We start from the raw sequence: 24,955 nt of genomic DNA, 5'->3' as shown, positions 1-24,955 counted from the left end.
ATGAGAGGTAGATGGATTTGGGTTTTGCGATTCCTTGGTATGTTAGTTTGAGCTTCACTTGGTTTTGAGAATACTATAATAGTCTCTACTTAAAAAGTCCAACCATGTGAAGGTGGAAGCTCATTTGGCCTCACCCCTCTCCCCCTAACATCAATCTAAATTATCCAATATCATCTAATTATGTGCTTCATTCATTCATTCATCCATTTATGGACATAAAATTCAATCAATACAATCACCTAACATTCATTAATATGATATAAAATTTATTAATACAAAATACTAACATTCATTAATATGATATAATGCTTGTAGGTAAACAAAAATAGGGGTGAGTCAAGGTTTGAATTTTTGAGTCAAGTAGTTGATGATTGCTTCTTATGATTGGTAGGTCAAAATGTCATGAATTTTATCTATGTTAATATAAGAATGAAAACCTAGTGATCTCTCATGAAAAAGAAAAATGAGTAAATGTGCACTTCACATCTATAAAAAGTCTCGCATAGTGAGTTGACTAGAAATGTTGCACAGTGAGTTGCAAAGATTTGGATTACACCACATTGAGTTATCTTGTACCTCATCAAGTTGCAAAGGTCTAGTTCTCAAGACTTCAAAATCAAAGTGTGTCTTAGAATCAAGGATGACTATGTATGTAATTGATGTTGATCTGATCCTTGTCCCATTCTAGCAATTAGAGGAAGAAACGTACATGACCATGCAAATGCCTTTTAATATTTGTTGTCATGTGATGTTTTAATAGTTAGTTGAGAGGTAGTTTTCATTAGTTTTTTTGGATCTTCTAGTTACAACAACTTTCCAAAAAAATTCATGTTGAATGCATATAATGTTATCAACCAGAATAATATTTGGTAATCATTCATTTAGCAGGAAAGAATGATTTGTTTAAAAGGCTGCAACCTTTATAACACAATGCATTATTGTGCTATTGAAAATATTACGAGTCTCTAAAATACTAAAATGTAATCAATCTTGGAGAATTCGAATGATTTTTTTTTTTGTTTTTTTACCAGTGCTATGTTTTTTGTAACTGTTTGAGCTTATCCTATGTTTTCTGTTGCATTTTCAAAATCTACACAGAATTTGATGTCACTTTTCTAGTTGATGAGATCTTTGGGTTAAATCACCTGCCTCTTCCCTTAGCTTCCTCTCCTCAATCAATAGAGCACAAATTAAATGAATTCTAGGCTCCAAAGGGGAATTCACAATAAACTTTAAATGGAATTGCAAGAGGCAACTCATGACATTTGAGTGTTGGTAGTGTTATCAAGGATGACCATAGTACAATAATAAAGGCAGCTTCCAAGAAACTCCCACCTAGAAAAAACCATAAAAGAGAGGCAAATACTCTTCACCATGTTCTCCTTTTGGCTAAATCATGTATCATTCAAAAGATTTATATTGAAAGATATTGATTATTATCATCCTTTGTATGCACAAAAGACATTCAACAAGTTGGAGGCTTAATAACATTATGGGAAAAGCTTGGGATATTTAAGGCAACTTTCCCAAATAAACTACTGCCCATTGCTACATGAAGATAAAAAGGTGGTAGAACTTTTATCTAACATTGGTATCAATGAGAGAGGATCTTATTACTAATGAAAACATGCAGCATTAGTCTCACTAAATTCTTTTCCATTCACCAACTCTGAGTTTAGATGGTTAACATTCTTACAGACAATATGGGTGCATCAAGGCAACATTAAAGACATTGATTAGAAAGAAAGTGAATATAGAGAACTTCATGAAGGACTTAGGTGACAAGCTGGCAAAAGCCACTAAGGCCATCAAGTTCCTATGACATTAGGTTGACTGGTCAAGTTGGAGAATGGAGAAAATACCACCTTCATCTTTAGTTCAAATAGCATAATTACAAAATAGAAACTTTTGAAACTTTTGTTACTTATTAGTTGTGGAAGATACACACTCAACCTCTCCAATACACATGGGCATACTACAAACATAATTACTCACTTTGATTGCCTAAACTAGCATCAATTTTGAAGAAATAAGACCTAATTTGCTGCATGGAGTTAGAATAAAAATATGAGTCCTTCCATTTGATTCCCAATAGTTTACATTATGAAACCAAAGAAGACTTCACCCTCTTTGAAGTTATGAAAATTCCTTCTTTAACATTTAGACCAGTAAGGTACTTCTGTATGATAGTGGCAATACAATTCATCTAATCTCCTGGTAAGGTCCATGCAAATTGAATGTAATGCTTTGGAGTGCCTTGTTATCTCAACTATTTTCTTTCCTTGTCTTCAAATAGACAAAGAAAAACTAAAATGTCTCAAATATTATCTTCCTTTGAGTTTCGATCAAGTTTTACCACTCAAGCTATTGCTATATTAAGAACATTTAGTTCATCTTTGCCACCATGCATTTCTTATTTAGGAAGAAATTGTAGATTGTCACATCATCATAAATAGTGACAAACAACTAGTTTAGGCCTAGAAACTCTGTAAACTTTTCCTTATTGAATTTTTCCATCAAATTCACATTAGGATTGGCCAATGCTAGCTGAAACCCATATAAGCTCAACTAAGTAGAATATTGTCTTATATAAGGACATACTTCTCCTATGAAAACATTGTCTCTTTTGAAAAAACTTATTTACCAACTTTAAAATTATTTGTATGTTTCTTATGTAATTCCATGAACCTTTGAACATTGATAGATAAATTGAAGTTAAAAATAAATATGATCTATCACCTGAAGATACTTGTTATGAAGGACCCTCTTAAGCTCTTGCAACATTCTAATTCCACTATTGTCGATGTTGGCCATAGCTTCAAGAATGAAAATAGAGAAGTGCATCATTTAAATTTAGTTTAAACTAAATGTGCCAAAATTCAAAGTATGTAGAGTTTATTAGATCATCTAAAATCCCCATCAAAAGGTAGATTGTGCTGAAAAAGTTAACATATTTTCATATGAACTATTTAAACATGTTTTGATTTGTGCAAGTAGATCATTTAGAATCACATAAAATGGTAGATGAAGCTTAAAAATTTAATATAATTTCATATGAACTACTTAAACAAGTCAATCAAATCTGACCCATGTGATACTAAATATCAAATTGGGGAATTGATTCATCTGAAGGTAGCCTCTTTCATGGGGTGATAACAAATAATGAGATTTATGCAAGTAGAAGAAATGGGTGGATTTCAAAACTTACAACACATATCTACAATAACATATGGTACAATATCTTCTTTAACCCCAAGATCCTTTTCATCCTCTATCCATCTCATTACCCTATGTTCAATGGTAGATTATGGCATGTAAATATGTGTGATATGGCCATTTTTTCTATAAATATACTTTATGAAGATGAAATGTGTAGGATCATGTACTATGTTTTATTGGAAACTTGTGGGTGTAAATCATTACTACGAATGATTCAAAAATTACTTAAGATGAATTGATTCTTGAAGATGTTATTTACAATTTTTGATTGATAAATAGATAACTAACCTTTCTCTTAAGTAGTTTGAGTTGGAAAAATATATTGGAGAATCTATGCGTAGAATGATAATTCCTAGTACTCTTATGGCATCTGTATACTACTCAGTATCTTTGTATATTGTGGTATTTGGGATATTTCTATGAGCTACAATATGAGGCCTTGAAATAGTAAAGCAAGCACTTCATTACTTATTTTAATTTTAAGAGGTACTAAATTCAAAACTAACACTGTGAAAATAAATGTAATGTATACTTCTATTTTCATGGGTCCTTGGCAATGAAATAATAAGAATTATCAACATACCACCATGATAAGACCTATCTCAATATCTCTAAAGACCACTCCAAAAAAAGCTCCCATGTAGACTAAGAAATCAATTTTATCCACCTGCTAGAGATGATAAGCTCTAGGGATATCAATTAAGCCAAGCACGGTTGAAATTATAATGGAAGAAAGGACTACAAGGGGAGTGTAGTGAAAGAGTGGAGTCAAGAAGAGGAGAGTTAACATCACTCCAATGGCCATCACAATGTTTGATACTATTGTCTTGCAGCCAACATTGAAGTTTATAGTTGACCTTGAAAAGACACCTAAACAAAACTCATGTATAGTAAAGCAAGGCTATTTAGTACTAAAACACAAAAACTTTAGTGCCATACTAAGTTCAAAACCTAAAGCTTTAGGAGTCCAAATAAATAATAAGCCCAAAGACTTACCCATTGTAAGGTAGCAAGAGAAACATGGACCTATAATGCTCATCATGCCAATGGAATCATCTCCTTATTGCCATCAATATGGTAGTTCTTAATGAGCCCAAAAATTCTACCAATTTCTATTCCTTCCTATTTTTTATGTTACCTAGATTAGCCTAAATGAATATGACATATGAAGGTATCATGAGAAACAACCTTGAAGGAAACACTGACCTAATAAGGGAAACATTGTTCATCTGCCTACTATAGTATAGCTAGATTGGGGCCCTACCTGGCTATATCTTCTCTAGCATTTGTAGTATGAGTTTTCATGTGAAGCACCCAGTTTTCTTGACCACATAGAGATAGGGCACCCAAGAAGGGACTGGGCTAGACATCTACCAAGAACCAGCTGGCAACCTAGGCATTTAATTGTTTATGATGGCCAAGCTCCAAACCATCGAAATTATAGGAAGATCCCCCCACTGCTTCTCATTGCCAATTATCATTCAAACTCTTCAACTGGTGCAAAATCTACGATGAAGACTTTTATTAGGGTTTCTTTCAATATAGAGTCCAAGCATAAAACATAACATACATTGCAAGAGGATATGGACTTTAATATTAAGCCTATTATTTAACTAGTTCTTATATGTGCAAATACCTTCAAAAATTTAGATGGGAGCTTGGAAATTGTTTTAGTTATTATGGTTCTTGGGCTAAAGAGCAGAATGAAGTCATTATGAAGGAACCACTGAAAGCATCCAATTGCTTCCCACTTCACAGTTATGGCATGAAATTTCACGAGAAAAAAATGGTCAAAATCACTAGAGCTAATGTAAAATCCCATGAAATCACTAGAGTTCATCCTCCGGTGAAATCACCAAATGTAATGAAAAATTTATTAAACTCAAATGCGCACTCGAGCATCTTGATCAAAATTTTAACTTTGGATATTTTCAACTTGGGAAAACTCATGTTGTTAGTCAAAATTTTGACCAAAGTGGGAATTTTTTTTTTGTGACCAATGCAAGAATGAAAAAATAAAATAAGGAGGATTCATAGCTTTGGTCAAAAAATTTGGTAGAAAGATGGGTGCAAATGTACTAGTGATTATGCTATTTGTTGATTATTATTCTAGAGTGATGATAGTTATGTTTTTGAAATAGAAATTTGATGCTTTCCAAATGTTTAAGTGGTAGCTTGCAAGAGTTGAGAAGGAAACATGTAAAAGTCTAAAATATTTGAGATTTGAAAGAGGAGGAGAATTTACATCAAATGAGTTTGAGATGTTTTGTAATGAAAAAGGAATCAAAAGATAGACATCTGCTCTTAGGACCCCTCCACAAAATGGAATTGCTGAAAGGAGGAAAATATCTATAATGGATTGTGCTAGGATACTTATGATGGAGAAAAATGTTGCTTTGAAATACTGGAGAGAAGCTATAAGTACAAATGTCTATGCCTTAAACTGTGTACAAGTTAAGTAAGGTACTCATTCAACACCTTTTGAACTATGGTATGGATACTCACCAAATGTAAAATATTTTAAGGTATTTGGAAGAAGTGTTATATTCCCAAAGATTTTAGAAATGGTAAATTAGATGCAAAAAGTGAAGAAGGGATATTCATTGGCTATTCCATAAGAAGTAAAGCTTATATGTGTTTAAATACTAACACTAAAAAATTTGTGGAAAGTGCAAATGTGAAATTTGATAAATATACAAAAGTACATGAGGCTAAACCTATGAAAGAACTAGAAGAATAGTAATCATTTGTATACCTTTATGAAGGTATATCTATGGATGAAGATGTTGGAAATCAATTTTCAAATTAGAAACAAATTTCAGTGACTACCAAGTCACATACTATGAATGATGAGTTGTATTAAAAAATTGAGAAAAATTTAGGTGCTGAGTTACAGAATGAAGTTGAGGCACATTCTAATTCTGAGATTAGTGTACATATAAGAGATATTGAATGACCTGATAGAGATGTACATAGTGATTCAAAAGTTGAGGGATCAAATGAGGAAAATGGAGCAGAACCAAGATTGTCTAAGTATATCAAGAGACATCACCCTGTTGCACAGACCATTGGAGAGAAAAATGCTAGACCAATGACAAGGAACAAGTTGAGAATAATACATGTTTGCTAAGCATGCAAGAACCTAAAACAATGAAATATGCCTTAGAAGATGTGGACTAGAGTAAAGCCATGAAAGAAGAGATAGAACAAATTGAGGAAAATAAGACATAGACTCTAGTTCCTAGACTAGAAGATAAGAATGTGATTGGCATGAAATGGCTATATAAAAACAAGTTAGATGAAAATGGTAAAGTCACAAGGAACAAGGCAAGTTTAGTTTGTAAAGGATATGCACAAGAAGAAGGGATAGACTATGGAGAAATATTAGCTCCTGTTGCAAGATTGCAAGGAGTAAGAACTCTTCTTGTTTACTCTACATACAAAGGTCTCAAAGTTTATCAAATGGATGTTAAGTTTGCAATTCTGAATGTTATATTGGAGGAAGAAGTTTATATAGAAAAACTAGAAGGATTTGTTGATTCTAACAAAAATAAAATGGTATGTAGACTACATAAAGCTTTATGTGGTCTGAAGCAAGCACCAAGAGAATTGTATGAAAGGCCTCATAATTATCTTGTGAATATTGGATTTGAGAGGACTGATGATAACAACAATCTGTACTTGAAGATGGAGAAAGGAAAATGTATTCTAATATCTGAAATTTTTGTTGATGATAACATATTTGGAGGTCAAGATACTTTATGTAAGGCTTTTGCAAATGAAATGAAGAAAGAATTTGAAATGTCTATTTTGGGGAGATCAAGTTCTTTGTGGGTTTGCAAATACATTAGATAAAATATGGTATATACATCACTCAGTTAAAGTATGTAAAGGAGATACTAAAAAATTTTGGATTGGAAGATTTAATGCTAGTAAGCATACCTATGGTGATAGGGCATAAATTGTCAAAGAATGATGATTTAGTTGAGGCGAATCAAACATTATGCAGGTCTATGATTGACAAATTGCAATATGTAGTACATAGCAGACATGATATTGCATTGTCTATTGGGATAGTTACAAGATTATTTGCTAATCCCAGAGAGAATCATTTGATGATAGTTACGAGAATAATGAGATATCTAAAACGAACAGAACAATATGGTATATGCTACAAGAAAAATGAAAAATTTGAACTGAGAGCCTACACTGATGCTGATTGGGCTGGAAATATTGATGATAGAATGAACACCAGTGGTAGAGAATTTTTCTTAGGCAAAAGGCTAGTTACATGGACTAGCAAGAAACAAAAATACATCTCTCAATATTTTGTTGAAGCTAAAAATGTTGCTGCTATAGTAAATTGTACAAACATTGTATGGATCAAACAACTACTAAAGGTATGAAAGATGAAATCACTGAACTTGTGATACTTTATTGTGATAATGAAAGTGCTATAAATATATCAAAGAATCCTATGATGCATACAAAAACTAAGCACACTACAATCAAGTATCATTACTTGAGAGAGTTAGTTCAAGATAAAGAGGTGAAGATGGCATATGTTAACACAAAAGAGAAAATAGATGATATCTTCACAAAAGCATACCTAAGGATGCTCATGAGTATCTAAGAGTAAACTAGGGGTATTACCCCTATCAAAGATGATCTAAGAAGCATGAGAAGTTCCCTACATCAAACAAGTTGATTGACATATGTTACTCATTGATGTAGTGGATCTTATTTTAGGAGCTGCCTAAAGTAATTAAGGAGCTGAAATTACAAATCAGTCACAACCTAGGTGACCGAGAGAGAAACTAAAAATGTTCATATCTGCATATTAAGATGACAAGTCTTTGGCATTATTGCCAAAGAGGGAGAAATCTTGTTGAGGGAGAGATGAGGGAGAAATATTGCTAAGGGAGAAAAGGGAGAAATCCTTATACTCTTGATCCTACTAAGGGAGAAATCCTGACTGTTGAGGGAGATATGAAATATTGTTGTCCAAGAGGGAGATGAAAGTAAACATAGAAGAATCATGAATACCTATTATGAGGGATTTAATGTCAAAGGAGATATAAGAAGTGATCTAAAGGGAATTATAAGGATGAGTTGATTGATTTTCTATTGATTATAACATAATTTTGTAACCAACAATTTTGTAACTAACAATCAACATATGGGCGCTCTTTCATAATTTGAATTAGCTTGTTCGCATGTAGGGGGAAACTAGTCAGGGAGAATTTGGCTAGAGGTATAGACCCTGGAGGAATGATAGGGGGTGCTGAGAAGTTTGTGGGGTTAGAATCTTTGGTCGATGTGGACAATGGAAAGTCTTTTGGTGATTTTGAACCTTTGTGTGGGGTCTGTATCCCACCATTGGATTCCCTATCTGCTTTCCATGTGTTAGGATAGGAACTCGAGAAGGAGAAAGATAACATTGATTCTTTCAAGGAAAAGTCCTCTAAAGGGCTGAAGCAAGGGGTCTCAGAAAAAAAACTTGGTCATTCCTGTTTGTCAAGAAACCCACTAGAAAGTCTCTTTTCTTGCTGGTGATTGCTAAGTCTTGCTGGGAGAAAGGTGAGTTTCAAGTTTTTATTCCAGATCCTTTAGTTTATCTTTTTGTGTCTTCCATGGATTTCACCCTAGTGGGCAAATTTTTAGGCGCAAGACCAGATCTTGAATGTCTTAGAAAAATGGTTAAAAGGAAATGGGTTATTAGAGGAGAGGTAGATATTGCTCCCATGTTGAATGGATTCTTTTTGTTTATCTTCAACTGTAAAGAAGACATGGATAGGGTTCTTTGTGGAGGACCGTGGTCTTTTGGTAAAAGCTCTCTCACCTTTAAAAAATGGGAACCTAACATGGATCTTTCAGACTCTTTTTTCTTAACCACTCCCATCTGGGCTAGACTTCCTGGGCTCCCTTTAGAATTTTGGGATGACAACATTTTTAAAGGTATTGCTAGTTCTTTTGGTGAACTTGTGGCATTGGATAATGCTATGGCTTCTAGAACCAAACTTCATTATGCCATAATTTTTGTTAAAGTGGTAGACCTAAATCATCTCCTAGCAAAGGTGGATTTGATTTCCAAGCTGGGCAAAAAAACTCAAGAAATCTTTTTTGAAGATCTACCTAATTCCTCCTATGCTTGTAAGAAGCAGGGGCATTTGGTTAAAAACTATCCTTCCAAAAGTAAAAATCAGTCTAGCAGTGGTTTGGATGGGAAAAAGAAAAAGGTTCAGCAAAAGAAAGAATGGAAACCCAAAGAAGGCCATCAAGAAGAACAAAATATTAATGAAGAACTTTAAGCTCCACAAGCTGAGGTAGATAAAGAGCCTGCATCTGAGGAAGCTAACTCTGAGAAAGAAGGTCTTGGTTTACATTTTGAAACTAGTGTACCTGAAAAAAGATTAGAAGATCAGGTAGATTCATAAAAAAAAAAAATTATTTATCAGAGGATAGAAGAACAATAGAGACATTTTGATGACAAAATTGTGCTTGAGGAAGGTGAAATCTTGGCTAATACTAGAAATTTACCTGAGGAGGGAGATCCTCTTTTTTCTCAGTCTAGGGAGATCCAGGTGCTATCCCAGGTTGATAATGATCTTTCTATGGATGAGCCTCCTCCCCTAGATGATGTGAAAGAAAATAGCTCAATTCATAAACCAAACCAAAGAAAAAAGGCTGAAAAAAAGAATGATACTAAGGGGGTAGAGACTAGAAGCATCAAAATAGATTAGCATATCAAGGAAAAACCTCTTGCTTCTAATTTGAATAAAATTGGGAAAAGAGCAGAACAAAACTCTAAGGTGAAATTGGATGTTGGTTCCCCAGACAAACTTGGAAGAAGATCTACTAAGAAAACTAGAGAGTGAGAAAGTATGCAGAATATTGCTGACGGTAGGTAGGCAATTATTCTGGATTTTACCCCTAAAAAATAGATATGAAGATCAAACTTGGAATATTAGGAGGTTGAACAGTACTCATAAACTGGACATTGTTAGGAATTTTGTTAGAGAACAATAGCATGATCTCCTCCTGCTTCAAGAAACTAAGATGAATAAAGAGAAAGCAGAACAGATTAAAGCTTTTAAAAATTATTCAATAAATGCTAGCAGTTCAGAAGGGGCATCAGGGGGAACTCTAATATTATGAAAGAAGAACTATTTCTCTGAAAAAATTTTGATTGCTAGTAAACATCTTATGATAGCCAAAATTACTAGTATAGACTAGAAGGAGGGTTGGTATATTGTAAATATTTATGCTCCAAACATAAAGCATCTAAGGAAAAAGGTCTAAGATTTTGTTTCTAATTTTAAAAGTAAAGACTATTCTAGACGATGGATTATAATGGGAGATTTAAATGTCCCTCTTTATGATCATGAGAAAATGGGAGGCAATGCTACTCAGTTGGAAGGAAGATTGGATTTAATGGAATTTATAAATAAAGAGGGCTTAATGGATATGGACCTCCATGGAATTCAATTCACTTGGAGTAACAAGAGAGTTGGTAATGAATGTATTCAGGCTAGGCTTGACTATGCTCTTATTTCTCCTAATTGGACTAAAGACTTCATTTGTAAGATAGAAACCTGTCAAAAAATTGGATCAGATCATTTTCCCCCTTATCTTCACTACTGCGAAGATTAATCTTAAGAAGAATTTTCTGTTTAGATTTTAGAAGATGTGGATGCAGCACCCATAGTTTGAAAGTAAATTGAAAGAATGGTGGAATATTGATTTTGAAGGCACTACCCTCTTTAGAGTTGCTTCCAAGCTTAAAAATGTTAAAAGGGAAGTCAAAAGATGGAACACGAATAGCTTTGGGAACATTTTTGAGAACAAAATAGCTATTAAGGAGGATATTCTAAAAATTCAGGAAGAAATCCAGAAGGAAGGATATACTTCTGACCTCCTTCTTGAAGAAAATGAAAATCTTGCTCAATACCATGACATCATCATTAAAGAAGAAATCTACTGGAGACAAAGATCAAGGTTGATATGGTTGAGGGAAGGACATAAAAATACAAAATTTTTCTATCTCTCCACCCTAAAGCATAGGGCCAAAACTCATATATCATACCTAAAAAAGGGAGATGTGAAGATTGTTGAGGACAAGGCCATCATGGATGAGATGGTGACTTTTTTCTCTTCACTAATGACGGCTGATCCCAACATCTATTTGGATAGTCAGGCTGAATTCCTCAGAATGATTCCTTCAATGGTTTCTAAGGAACAAAATAAAATGTTATGTTCAATTCCTAAGGATGATGAGATCTTCAAATCTGTATGTTCTCTGGGAGGAGATAAAGCTCCTGCTCCTGATGGTTTCTCCATGTTTTTCTTCCAAAAGCTTTGGAAAGTTGTGGGTAAAGATGTTTGTCATGTTGTTAAGGAATTCTATGGGGCAAAATAGATGCTTAAGGAAGTTAATTCCACCTTTCTATGCCTTATTCATAAGAAATTGGTGCTGACTCTCCATATCAGTTTAGACCGACTAGCCTCTGTAATTCTTTCTACAAAATTATTTCCAAAGTTCTCACCTCTAGACTTATTCAGGTGATCCCATTGATTATTGCTGATCAATATAATGAATTCATCCCAGGTAGACAAATCCTTAATTCTATCATCTCTACTCATGAGAATATTCATTCCTTGTCTTGTTCTAACAATCAGGGTTTCATTATGAAAGTGGACATTGCAAAGGCCTATGATAGAGTTGATTGGTCTTTCCTCTATTATATTTTTCTCGCTTTTGGCTTTGACCATAAGGTTGTTTGTTTGATCCATCAATTGATTTCTACCTCTTTTATCACTTTCTTGGTTAATGGTATCTCCTCTCATTTCTTTTTTCCCTCTCGAGGGCTGAGACAAGGTGATCCTTTATCCCCCATCCTTTTTGTTATTATGGCTGATTGCTTGGGGAGATTTATTGGGGACTTGGTGCAAAGAGGTTTGATTGAGGGCTTACAACCATCTTCCCATCCTTTAATTTTTTCTCATTGACAATTTTTTGATGATACCATCTTCATGGGTAAGGCTAAAGTGAAGGAAGCCAGAATTTTAAAGCAAGCTATTAACTTATATTCTTCTGCATCCGGACAATTGGTTAACTGGAATAAAAGTGTTGTGTTCTTTATTAACACCCCTATCCACAGACAAATTAAAATTGCTAAAATCTTGGGATGTTCTATAGGATCTCTCCCATCCTCTTACTTGGGGTTTCCCCTAGGCTTGAAGGTCCTTGATGCTTTCTGGGAAGATCTTATAAAAAAATTCAGCAAGAAACTGGCAGGATGGAAAGGAAATCTTTTAAGCCAGGTTGGTAAGTTAACTCTTCTCAAATCCTATCTCCAAAGAATACCTACTTATTCTCTAATTCTTTTCAAAATTCCTTTTGAATTTTCTAAGTCAATTGATAAAATTCAAAGAAATTTCCTATGGACTGGCTTTGAGGAAAAAAGGAGAATGCCTTTAATTTCTTGGGATCAAGTTTGTAAACCTCACAGTGAAGGGGGATTGGGAATTCAGAAAATTAGAAGTATGAATAAAGCCCTTTTAGGCAAACAGGGGTGGAGAGTTTACCATGAAAACAAAGAATGGAGCACCATATGGAAACATAAGTACCCCTTTTAGTGCTAAATCCCTTCCTAATTTCTTTTCCTCTTCTAATGTTATTCATTCTTCCTCCATATGGGGAGCTATTAAGGGGACCAAGAAAAATTTAGAAAAAGGATGCTCCTAGAAAATTGGTAATGGGCTAAAGGTGAAATTTTGGGAGGATATCTAGCTTAAGGACCATCCCTTGATTGGAGACTTTCATGACAAGGCTTTAGTTGACCGATGCAAGCAGAGATTTGGCTTTCTAGTGAGTCATTATTGGTAGAATGATTCATGGGTGATTTTAACTGATGTTGATCAAGGTTTCAGTAATATCCAACTATTCCTAAATGCTGTCTCTCTTTACCCTTATCTTGAGGATGATATTATCTAGCATGCTGATCCTAGTGGTCAATTTAAAGTCTCTTCTATCTTTGCTTCAAAGGATAAGGGTAATCAACCTTTCTAGTCACATGCTTGGATTAAGGGTCTCATACCCAAAATTAACATATTCTTTTGGATTCTTCTCCAAAACAAAATTCTGACCCTTGAAAACTTGCAAAAAAGAGGTATAAATGTGGTTAATAGGTGTACTGTATGCAGAAATGGACTTGAAGATAGAGATCATATGTTTTTGAGTTTCTCTTATACCTAGGAAGTATGGACTAAGATTTTTAATTTTTGGAGCATAACATATGTCCATCAAAAAAATGTGGATCTTTCTTTCAAAAGTTGGAGCTGCCCCTCAAAGGATCTTGATGCTCAATTTCTTTAAAAATTAACCCTCCCTCACCTTTGGTGGGGCATTTGGAAAGAAAGAAATAATAGAATATTTAGAAATAAAGATCTTCCAGGATGGGTGCTTAGTCAGAATATCATCAGAGCCTTCAAGGAGAATTTTAAATCCCAAAGGAAGTCTGGTCAAACCTTCCAACTTGATAACCCTTTACGATCTCAAGGATCTAAGTTGAAAATTGATAATCCTAGATCGATCATAAAATTGTTTGTTCCCCCTAATGGATGGATCAAAGGGAACTTCAATGGAGCTACTAAAGGAAACCCGAGAAGAGCAGGATGTGGAGGTGTTCTTAGAGATCATGCGGGAAATGTTATTGATGCTATAGCAATCCCTATTGGTCACTCAAATAGCCATATTTCTGAAGCTACTGTAGCCCTCTATACCATTAAATTAGCTATTGATTTTGGGTATTCCAAATTATGATTGGAAGGTGATTCTCTGAATATTATTAATACCCTAAATAATAAAAATTCTATCTCATGGTCTATAGAGGCTACGGTTATGGAAATCAAATCCTTATTTCAAAAATTTCAAAAAGTGGTCATTTCTTATACTTATAGAGAAGCCAATGGGGTCACTACCTAGATAGCCAATCATGTAGTTCAAACGGGGCATAAGGTGAGGTGGCTTGATGAATTAAACAAGCATGTGGATCTTAAAGTGATTATTAATTATGATGCTATTCATTCCAAAGTGGGAAATATTTTCTTGGATTAGAAATTTAATGATTTGGGGGAGTGGCCTTATGACTATCAGAATACCTTCCCTGAGGAGGTACATTCATGTGAAGGTTATGTGCTTTCTGCACGTATCATTGAAAAGGCGACCTTGATTTCGAGTTACAAAAAACTAGTCTCATTTCAACCTCTCTGCTATCGATATTTGGGTGTCTCTAGTTTTTTGTCCACTTTGTAAAATTGGGGGTGAACCGAGTAAGTAGGAGCCCAAAAAATGTGATGCCTAGAAGGCTAGGCAGGACATTTGGAAGATTCTCCAGAGAGGGAAGGTGGTCAATTTTCTAGAGCATTTGCATGGATTCAGACCCCATGTCACCACTGCCTTCTTCAAAAATTGGTTCGATGACAAAGTTACTATCCATGGAGTCACTATGAAGTTTACTAAGGAATTCATGGCCAAGGTTACTAGGCTCCCCATGGAAGGTATTAAATTCTCAAAACAGACCAGCATTTCCAATGCGACCTACAAAAAATTCCCAAAGACGGATGCTGAGGAGAACTAATTGGAGAAGAATGGAGACTTCTTTGATGTGCAAAAAATTAAAGATATTTGGCATGATGTGCTTGGTTGTATCCATGAGTACTTTATACTTGATGGTAGGAATAAAAGAGTGCACAAATTCCACTTTGTCTTTCTTAACCATTTTAGGTATAAGGACATAATTTCCTTCCCTTTCTATTTGCATTTCTCTTTGCTTCAAAGCTTGTATGCCCATAGAAAGAAAGAGTCATGACCCATCTTACATGAAGGTCTAATATTGCTCTTAGAGGGTTTTTGTAAAAATAAATCCATTGCTTCGTCTCCCTCCACTAGCAAACATAAGGGTTCTCAGTCCATAAAATGTAAAATTGATGAGAATGTTAAAGAGAAAGATAAGGCAAAACTGAAACCCTCTAGCTCTTGAAGAAAAACTGTTGAAGAGGATATTGAGGCAGAGAGTACTGAAGGCTCAGATAAGGATGTCCCAAAGGAAGAGGAAGCGATGGATGTTGGGGAGTTTAGCTCTAACCTAGAAGGTTATCCGAGAATGAAAGGCAAAAATGAGAAAGGGAAAAAGGAAGAAACAATTGAGGATAACTTGGAACAAAGAAAGTTTGATAATGAGGGTAGTCAAACTGTGTCTAGGGGAGGTGATAAAGATAAGGATAATTTAATTGATGATCCAACCATTATGAGTGAGGAGGAAAACTTGGGGAAGGCTTCCACTCCTGCAAAGGAGACTAAGGGACAAGATAAGGAGGTCCCTAGTCAACATGACCCTATGGAGACTGGAGAGGAGGAGTTGTTAGATGGGGATGAACAAATTGATAAAATTGTGTCCCCACCACATGCCATTGCTGAAGACGTGGGTGACTCCCCGGAGAGGGAAACCAAACTTTCCTTCCTGCATTCTGCCAAACTTAAAGCTGATTCTTTCCTCCAAGTCAATCCTTGGATTTATAATGAAATAATGGGGTTGAAGAAGAAAGTGGAAACTTTGCAACATAACCAGGAGGCTAAATAGGCTATTATCACACACTTGGAGGTGCAAATGGGAGACATCCCAAAAAAAATTAAGGATTATGAGTAGAATCTTAGAATGCTTATCAAGGAAAGTGGAACGAAAATGGAGTAGGTTACTTCAAGCATCTATGTTGCTATGGAAAGCCTGGGCAAAAGAGAAAATTAAGGAACCATATCTTTGGAGGGTCCTAGCAAGAGGACAAGATAGAGTTTGAGGAAGAAAGCCTTGATTGTTGCTACTTCTTCAGCTCCAAACTCCATCCAGGAAGAAACTATGATTGGTAAGGAGGTACTTAAGATGATCACGAAACTGCAATAGTTTCTTTGGGTGTTCTTTTCTAGTTGGATTCTTGTTCAGGTCCTTTTTGCTGGTTGTTATATCTGGTTCCTATGTTTGGTCCTATTTTCTAGTTTCTAGTTTAAAATTTTATTGGAGGTTCCAGGTCCTTGTAAAACTTGGGTACTTTATTTGGACTATGTAAGTGGTTTCAGGTCCCTATAAAACTTGATTTTGGTGTTGCTTCTAGTAGGTTAAGGACTCTTCCCCTAATGGCTGTCTTGCTTTTTCCTTTTTGAGGATGTGAAGGGGTTTCGGGGTCCCTTCAAAACTTGTTTTTACCATAATCTAAAACCTAATTTTGTAACCTATTCAAAAGATGAAAAGTTGGTAATAGAGGGAGAAATTTCAATACAAAAAGTTATTTTCTATTTGGTATTTTGTTGGTTATACTGGTTAAGTTTGGTCAGTTTGGTTTGCCATCAATGTCAAAGAAGGAGATTGTTGAAAGAAGATTGATACAAGTATGAATATGTGTTCCAATAATTATTTTCTCACTAATGTGAAACCTACTGCTTGCTAGTAAGACAACTTCTTAGATAATTTTAGTACTATCATTTGTTTGATTGATGAAAAAGGTTTGATCAAATGAGGTAACAATAGCACTTGGAGGAAAGGTTGAGTTATGATATGGAAAAGGAGTACAAGGATTAGTTAAGATAGTTCTATTATAGTGCATTGATAATCTACTTAAGGTTGCAAAGGATGGATACACTAATTACATTTAGAAGAAAAAGTTAAACAAAGTATGTCTACCAAGCTTAACAATCTACATAATAGGTACCGAGAAAGTTAGTGTAGGCTGAGTAGAAAATTAGTTGGAGTTGAGAAAAAGTAAATTTCAATGTAAGCCGAGTAAAGTTTAGTTGATGTGGAGCATAGTAAACTTTAGTTCATGCCAAGTGTTTTGATAGTGGACACCAAGAAACACATTATGTGCCAAGCATTAGAAGCTAGTTAATGCCGAGTGTCAACATTATGAGAAAGATCATGAATTCAATGAGTTTGAGCTGACAAGTTTGATTTCATAAATTGTGTGAACCATGTGGAAGGTAAGCTTGATGAGCTAGTGGCATAGAATCCAAGATGAACCATTTTGAGGCAAATTCAAAGAGGATTGAAGGAGAAGTTTCTAGAAGGGAATGAAATGAAATGATGAGTAGATTCATTGAATCCTACCTAATCCAACCTAACCCTAAAATGGACGATGGAGGATGAACGACAAAAGATCTTAATTTTCTATTCATAGAGATGGCTAGTCAAAAAAAGAAAGGATTGTCATGTGCGAGAATCTAAGGAAGACAACGAGTCTAGGGTATTGCTTCATTTAGTGACCTAAGAAAAGAGACTGCATTGGAAAGAAAAGAAAGAAGGTTTAAGGGTGTGAATGCTTGAAGGGTGAAAAAGCTATTAGAGATGAAGTGTGTGAAAGCCAAGTAGAATGGAGGACTGAAATAGAGATCTATAATTTGCAAGTGTGTTGTAATTTGTTACCAGATCAAGCCTTATTATTACTTTCTAATCATTGTATCAGTCTAGGGTAAATCCTTTGTATTAAGGTTGACCTAAGAGTTATTTGTAAATCCTTTAATTGGGTGACATTCCAAGTGAATGATCTATAGTCTTCTAACAAGCTTCACTCCTTATAGGGTGAATGAAATCTTTTAACTAGGTCACATTTAATAGTGTGCATTGTAACCTTTAACAGGGTTGTTCTTTCATAGGGCATCACTTCAAAAGAGTGAATGAGTAGCATGTTACTAGTGATTTTTCCCAAATTGGGTTTCCACATTAAATCATTGTGTCAAAAGTCTTATTGAATCTATCATGTTTCATGCTTACATTTTTGCAAAGCTGATTTGATAGTGACCTAAAAGTTCAAGTGATTGTATAATCTAATGGATACATGCATGATAAATATGTTTTATGGGTATGTGTTCACTAAGTTGTGAAATGTTTTATTTGTATGTTTGGACCTTGGATAGCTGATTCTCCCCCCTCCTCTCAGTCATTCTAAAGAATTCCAACAACAAGGTGCATGAAGGATATTACAAAGCATAAGATATCAATAGGCAAGGAAATAACACTACAAATGATTACACCCCTTCTAATTTAATATGTATAAGGAATAAAATGGAACCAACCAACCTAACCACAAATAAAGTGGGAAAACCAAGATTCACCTCCTAATGAAGGCTTGATTAACACAAGATAGAGTGTAAATCCATAACCTAATGAAAATTAGTGAATTTCTTGGAATTACTTCCCCTCACCTCCACCCTCAAAGGGTTTTTAAACAAGTGAATGTGTAATGTAAAACTAAAATATAATAGAATAAAAATGCATATTGAAATGAAGGGAGAAAGGAAAATAACGTTGCAAATACAAGCTTGAAAGTAGGCTGTCAAACAATCTCTAAAATTATTTATTCTTGAAATTCAAACATGAAAATGTGGGATCTACAAAACTAAGAAATTTTTTAATTTGGTTGGTGAAGTTGACTTTTGTCAGTAGGGTTGAATTTGCAGGGCTATAATATATCCCTTCTCAACAATGTCTAATTATGAAATATTTTCTAAATCTCCAAGTAACCTTTGGAATTATCCATCAAGTCAACCAAAGGATTATCTCTTCTATCAATCCATTTGATTGAGAATGCATTAAAGGATTCAATCAAATCTCAAATATAATTCCTTTATCACTTTAACCTAGAATTTTTTGTAATGAATTTATTCCTAATTTGATAACCTAGATTATTTTCTAAAATAGATTTTGAGTGATTGGAGGAAAGCAAGGGAAGAACCAAGTTGATAGATCTTACCTCAAGCTTTGCATCATGAAATATGAATATAAAAGATGATCTATTTGGTTGTATCCTAATTCATTCTCAGAGAAATAAAGAAATATGAGAAGAAAGGGGAGAGATACAAATGAATGATGAAATTGCATTGAATGGGTGCTAAACCATCATTAAATTAAAGTGCTTCCAATTTAAGACAGTAGATTATCCTACCAACATGAAAGCAAAAAGAGAGATAGATATTATCTTGCCTAGTAAGGTTTGTGTACCCTACAATGAATCAAAAAAAGGAAGGATTGAATAGTCTAGCATGTTTGTATGTCTAATAGTCAATCTTGAAAAAAAAGAAAGTAGGATCAAATGCACTTACATGTTTGTGTAATTGTTATTCCCTACATACACATCCCTACTATTTGTGAGAAAAAATGTTGGGTCCCCTCTTTTTCCTTATTAGGGACCTTATTTGTTGGCCTTTGAGTTCCATGTCCCTCTTCAACAGTGGGACCCCATTTGTATCATGGCTTTTAGAAGGTCTTGGTCTCTCCCCTCGAGTGAAAAACATGAAATGTTTAACTAAAAGGAGTCACACTTAGGGATCAGAGAATTTCTGTCTCCTCATGTTTCTCATCATGATGGGAGGAATTTCTAGGGCTCCTTAGGAAGGCATGTGGCAAAATATCACCCAATAAACTAAAAGAGTAATTAATGCACTGTAAATGTAATAATTAATGGGTTCTTAAGAATTTGCCTAAGGGAAACATTCACCCAGGAACTAAGAACTCAAACACAAGCACAATTGTAGACCAAAAATGGACATGATCAATTAATCAGAGTATGTCTAAATACATTGCTCTGTTTAGAATGTGATGTTCAACACACTAGGAGTGCCTATATATAAAGGCCTCTTAGGAAGCACCTAGAATGTCTCTAGAAACAACAAGAAGATAAGACAACTAAGCACCTTATCCAAAATTCTAGATGAATGGATAAGAATGACTAAGTGTCATACGTGTGTAGAAGATTCTTGTGTTGTAGACAACATGTACTTAAAAGAGGTGCGAACCCTTGTGATGTCATCAAAACAACTCACAAGAGTGCACAAACTCCTAAGTGTCTCACAAATAAAATAATGCAAAATAATTAAGTAATGCATTAACCTAAGTAAACTTAAGTAAGTGTAATAAGTAAATAATTATTTACACCAACACCCCCCCTTAAGTGCAACTTAGGGGAATGCCCTTAAGCTTATGAAACTAGGATGAAGATGTAGAATGGGTCTCAGCTACTAGGCCATGTTAGGTACCCATGTACATAATGAAAATGTAATCTCCCATAAAGTGGGGAAAGAGGGAAAACCTCATGGGAAAAACCCTCCCCCAAAAGAGAGATGAATAAGGATGCATCGATGGATGGAGTAATCAAGACCCTCCCATTACGACATACATCCATGTATATACAAGAAAGAATGGAGAAGGAAAAAACCTCCTATGAGGAAAAAGTCCCCCCCAAAAAGGAGAAGAAGGAGACAAGATAGTCCCCCCCCCTAAAAGTAGTATGCCGATCAGTGAGAAATGCTTCGATGTAGAAGCTGATCTAGGACCGTAGGATGATGTTCCTACCCTTTGGAAGAAACAAGAGAAAGGGTACCTATGAGATGTGTCCCCTAGATGGAGAAGGAATCTCTGTGATGACTGGTATCTCTAAAACCTATTCAAAAATCCCTGTGTTGATATTGATGATGACTTCCTCCAAAACTACTGAAGAGAAGAGAAAATTGAACAAGGAAGGAGGTAGAACATGTTTGAGGAAACCAATAGTCTTCTCAACTAATGAAGAGACCTCCTGTAGATGCTATACATAAGAATCCACAATCACGCCAACCTAGAAGGATTGATCATGTAGAGAATGTGCAATAACTATAGAAGAATTTGCCTCAACAAAGAGAAGCGATAAATCATCATAAAAGTCTCCCATATCTACTATGTGTGACTCCAAGAACAGAACTAAAATTTCTGGCAAGAAATCATCACCTAGAAGACCATGAGTACCCTACAGTGCTGAAGTACATGAATCTATCACTATAGAAAAGGATGGAATATCTGCCTCAAAAAGAAGATGAATGTCATCAATAATGTCTCCCACATCTTCAATGTGAGACTCCATGAACAACTGTGCAATGTCTGAAAGGAAGTCTTTGCATGAAGGTAGAGTAGGAAGACATAAAGTATCCTACTACATTGATTCTAAAGAATCTATGGCTAAAATAGGATCAGTAGGAGAAACAGGAGCTGGAGGTGTGATCTCATCAGAAGAGGAGTGAGATACAACTGGAGAAAGAAGATCTTCTAGGAATGGAGGAATAGCTAGATCTCCGTAATGCTCCCAAAGATACATCCAAAAAACATATGGATTAGATGACTTAATGTTAGACATTGTATCCAAAATTTCATCAACCATAAAGAGAAAGAGAGTACGCCAAATGATGAGACTCTTGTCAGGATGATACTCAAGATTTGGTGCATATTGCAGTGCATTGTGCTGAGAGAGATATCTAACCATAAGTTGACTCCATTCCTGATAGTTATCTGGTGTCAAGTAGATCAAATATGACTCTTCCATGATGGAAAAATCAAAGAAACCTCCAAAAAAATCAAAGAACCCCCCTGAAAAGGATGCTATTTGCACTTGAAAGCCAGTTGCCAATTTAGGGCCTATTTTTGAAAGTAGTATTTCTGTCTACAAAACCTATAATGTGATTGCAGATCTATAAAGTAGACAAAAAAAATGCACTTTCAAAAAAAATAGAACCTGATTTGGAGTCCAGCTGAGCTCGTACCAAGCATTTTAATCAGAAAAATTTGAGATTTTGGAGTTCAGAAAAATTCAAAAACAAAGATCTCAAACCACCTACACCAATGTGTAGATCACGAAATCCTACCCCAAAACAAAAAAAATTGCTCGCAAAAAGGAGTTTGTATGAGGAAGATATCGCTATTTGAAAATCACTACTGCTGTTATTTTTTTCTGAATTGCCGTCGTGCCTCCAAAAAGCAAATGGCTCTAGATTTTGCCTTAGATGTCCGATTTGGATGAAACAAAATCTGATCTAGGAGTTTTTGGACCTTCTGAATGTGATGCATGTAATTCCCTGCCCAGAGATCCTTGGAAACAAGGATTCAAATCAAGCCAATAATTTTTTTTTTACAAGTATGAATGCACATGACAACATCATACAGGGATCACAACGATCGCAACAGAAGACTTCACAACCATCCCGACAACCAATGAATTTCCAAATGCCACTACCAAATTGACACACACAAACAAAGCCAACAATGACAACACACATGATGAGGGCACAAGAAACAACCACTCATCAACAAAACACCAAGCTGGGGTAAAATGCAGAAACCTAAAATTTGGCTAAGCTTGAAATCCTGAAGCCTTGAAATTTCTTAGAATCCATAACTTATCTCTAAGAGTTCTGAAACCTATCTCAAACAATTTGTCACATATATTAAAATATATGTTAAGTATAAGTTGTTCAACTTATACTTAAACGATATATTTTAAACCCCAAGAGACTAAAACAGAAATATGAAAACTTGATTTCAAGAGAAATTGACAGAATTCAAAATGCAACAGCATAGGGTCGAAGAATGCCCAAAAGGGTATCCAAAACCACTCTCAAAAATTTTGAATCATGAATAAAAGTGCCCGCTGTCAGCACGTGCAGGTTTTTCACAAAAATCGTGCGACACTTTTTACTAAGGGAGGGCGACACTTCTCCTTAAGGCATGCAACACTCTTCCAGTGTCGTACGACATATCTTAAGAAGGCATGCAACACTTCTCAGCATCGTACAATATTTTTGAAGAAGGTGTGCGACACTCTTCTAGTGTCGTACGACATTTCTCAAGAAAGTGTGCGATACTTTATAGTGTCGTACGACATAGTTTGCATGGGCGTGTGATACTTTTTAAAGTGTCGCACCATGCTGAACAAATGTCACCCATAGAAAAAAAAAAACACTCCCAGAAGCAAAAGGGACCAAAATAGAGAAAAGAATCTCCACATCAAGGAGTATCGAATCCACACGAATTGAGGAATGAACACTCAAGTGCAAGAACAACACAGAAAGAAGAACATCTATCCATCTAAACTACAGTAGCAAAGAACACATTGAAATAAACATCGTAGAGAGTTGAACAACCAAATTAAGTACGCGGTTCCTCCCAACCGTTAATAGCATCATAAGACCATCATGGATCCTAGCCATCCCCTGCGCGTAACATCCCAAGCCACTGACTAGATCGTCGATACTGTCATAATAGGGATGTCACTACTAAAAACATGCACAATATCAGCATAAGGAAATCTAACATGTTAGTGATAATGCATAAGATAATCCTACAGTAGATAACATCACCTATCACATGCTAAACAAAAATAAGCAATAGATATACTACTAAATCAAATAACATCATCTAATCATATCCTAAACATCATGATAAGGGAATGCATCAAGTAAACTAACATCATCTAAACATGATATCCAAGCATTTCAATGAAAGCATAAATCACAAGAAAGCATACTCCGGAACCCAAAGTACCAAGTGAAAACATCCAACAACAGTTGCACTAGGGTAAGAGACCGTCTCTGTACACTAGTCCCTAGCAGTGGTGAAGGTAGCTACACCTCCCAACCACGTGGCACCCATAGGTCCACACTCACCGTGCTGATGAAGATAGTGAGCCAACCACAAACAAACATAAAACACAACATCCATGGCTAACACTCACGCAAGACAGTATGATGGCTACAACCAAGAACCTAAGACAATGCAAGGAGTACAGGTCCTGGTCAGACACTCAATAGGCTACTATGTAGGGACTAGCATCATGGAGGGTCACTTGGCATTGAAAAGCCCAAGCTTGGATCGTGTGTTTCAACTCCTCAATAGAGGGCCCTGCACACACATTTTATTATCTTAAGTTTTATTACCAGACACGCATTTTATTTAGTTATCACTTATTTAAAACTTCCTATCCTCTACCAACCCTATGGGACTAAGGTCACTAGGCTGCGAGATAGAAGCCCCCTCCATATGCTACCCTACCCTACCCATACTCATCCTAAAACAAGTACCCGTGGGCATGCATACTCCCATCCCAACCCCAATGATCATAACTTTTGACAAATCCATGGAAGATCGGGCCTCGCAAGTCACCCAACAAATGTACGCACATGTACTCATGTGTGGCTCGCCACCATCACGAAGATCATAACACAAGGACAGGAATGAGAACACAATGCGAAACAAACACCCAACTGAAAGTAACTCAAGAGGACAGATTTTACACAAGTCCCAAAGCCAATAAAACCATACATCATGAAATCATTCAATCGACCTCAATCTGAGAGTATGGATTCTACACGAATCCCAATGATGCAACAAGACCAAAAGTCATGAACTTACTCAGCCGGCCTCAATTTGAGAGTATGGATTCTACACGAATCCTAGTGCTCATGAAACAAAAGAAAAGGTCCAACAGAAACCATAACAGGTATAAAATCTTTCAATCGAACACAACGTCGAGAGTACAGATGTAACATGCATCCCAATGCACCATAAAAGTGCAAAAGTGGTCTGACTAGTATCCAAACAGATCATCCAAGTCCATGACTCACATTGTGCCAAGAAAATTGAAGAAAATAGGGTGGCACACAAAACGAGGTAAAAACCCCAAATTTTAGAAAAATTTCAAAATTAAAACCCATTTGGCCTTTGGGTTCAAAAACCCCAAAAAATTAAAAATAAATGGAATCGGACACCGTATGCAAAAACGGCCAGCATAACGGTGCAAAACTCCAAACCCTCACTCCAAAAATAGGGAAAACGTTCATACCCAATCAACTGGGCAGAACTAGCAAACAAAAATGGAGGGGAACACT

General features: G+C 35.5%; 1 pseudogene; it reads right to left on the bottom strand.

Annotated features, from left to right (window-relative positions):
- Positions 1-2,153: 2,153 nt before the first annotated feature.
- Positions 2,154-24,955, bottom strand: part of LOC149542459 (sulfate transporter 3.1-like) — a 52,331-nt pseudogene continuing 29,529 nt past the window's right edge.

This window comes from Cupressus sempervirens, chromosome 8 (genome assembly GCF_028749045.1).
Source record: "Cupressus sempervirens isolate cs-2001-9-10 chromosome 8, ASM2874904v1, whole genome shotgun sequence".
Classification (NCBI taxonomy): Eukaryota; Viridiplantae; Streptophyta; class Pinopsida; order Cupressales; family Cupressaceae; genus Cupressus; species Cupressus sempervirens.
This window is presented reverse-complemented; position numbering and strand designations above follow the sequence as displayed.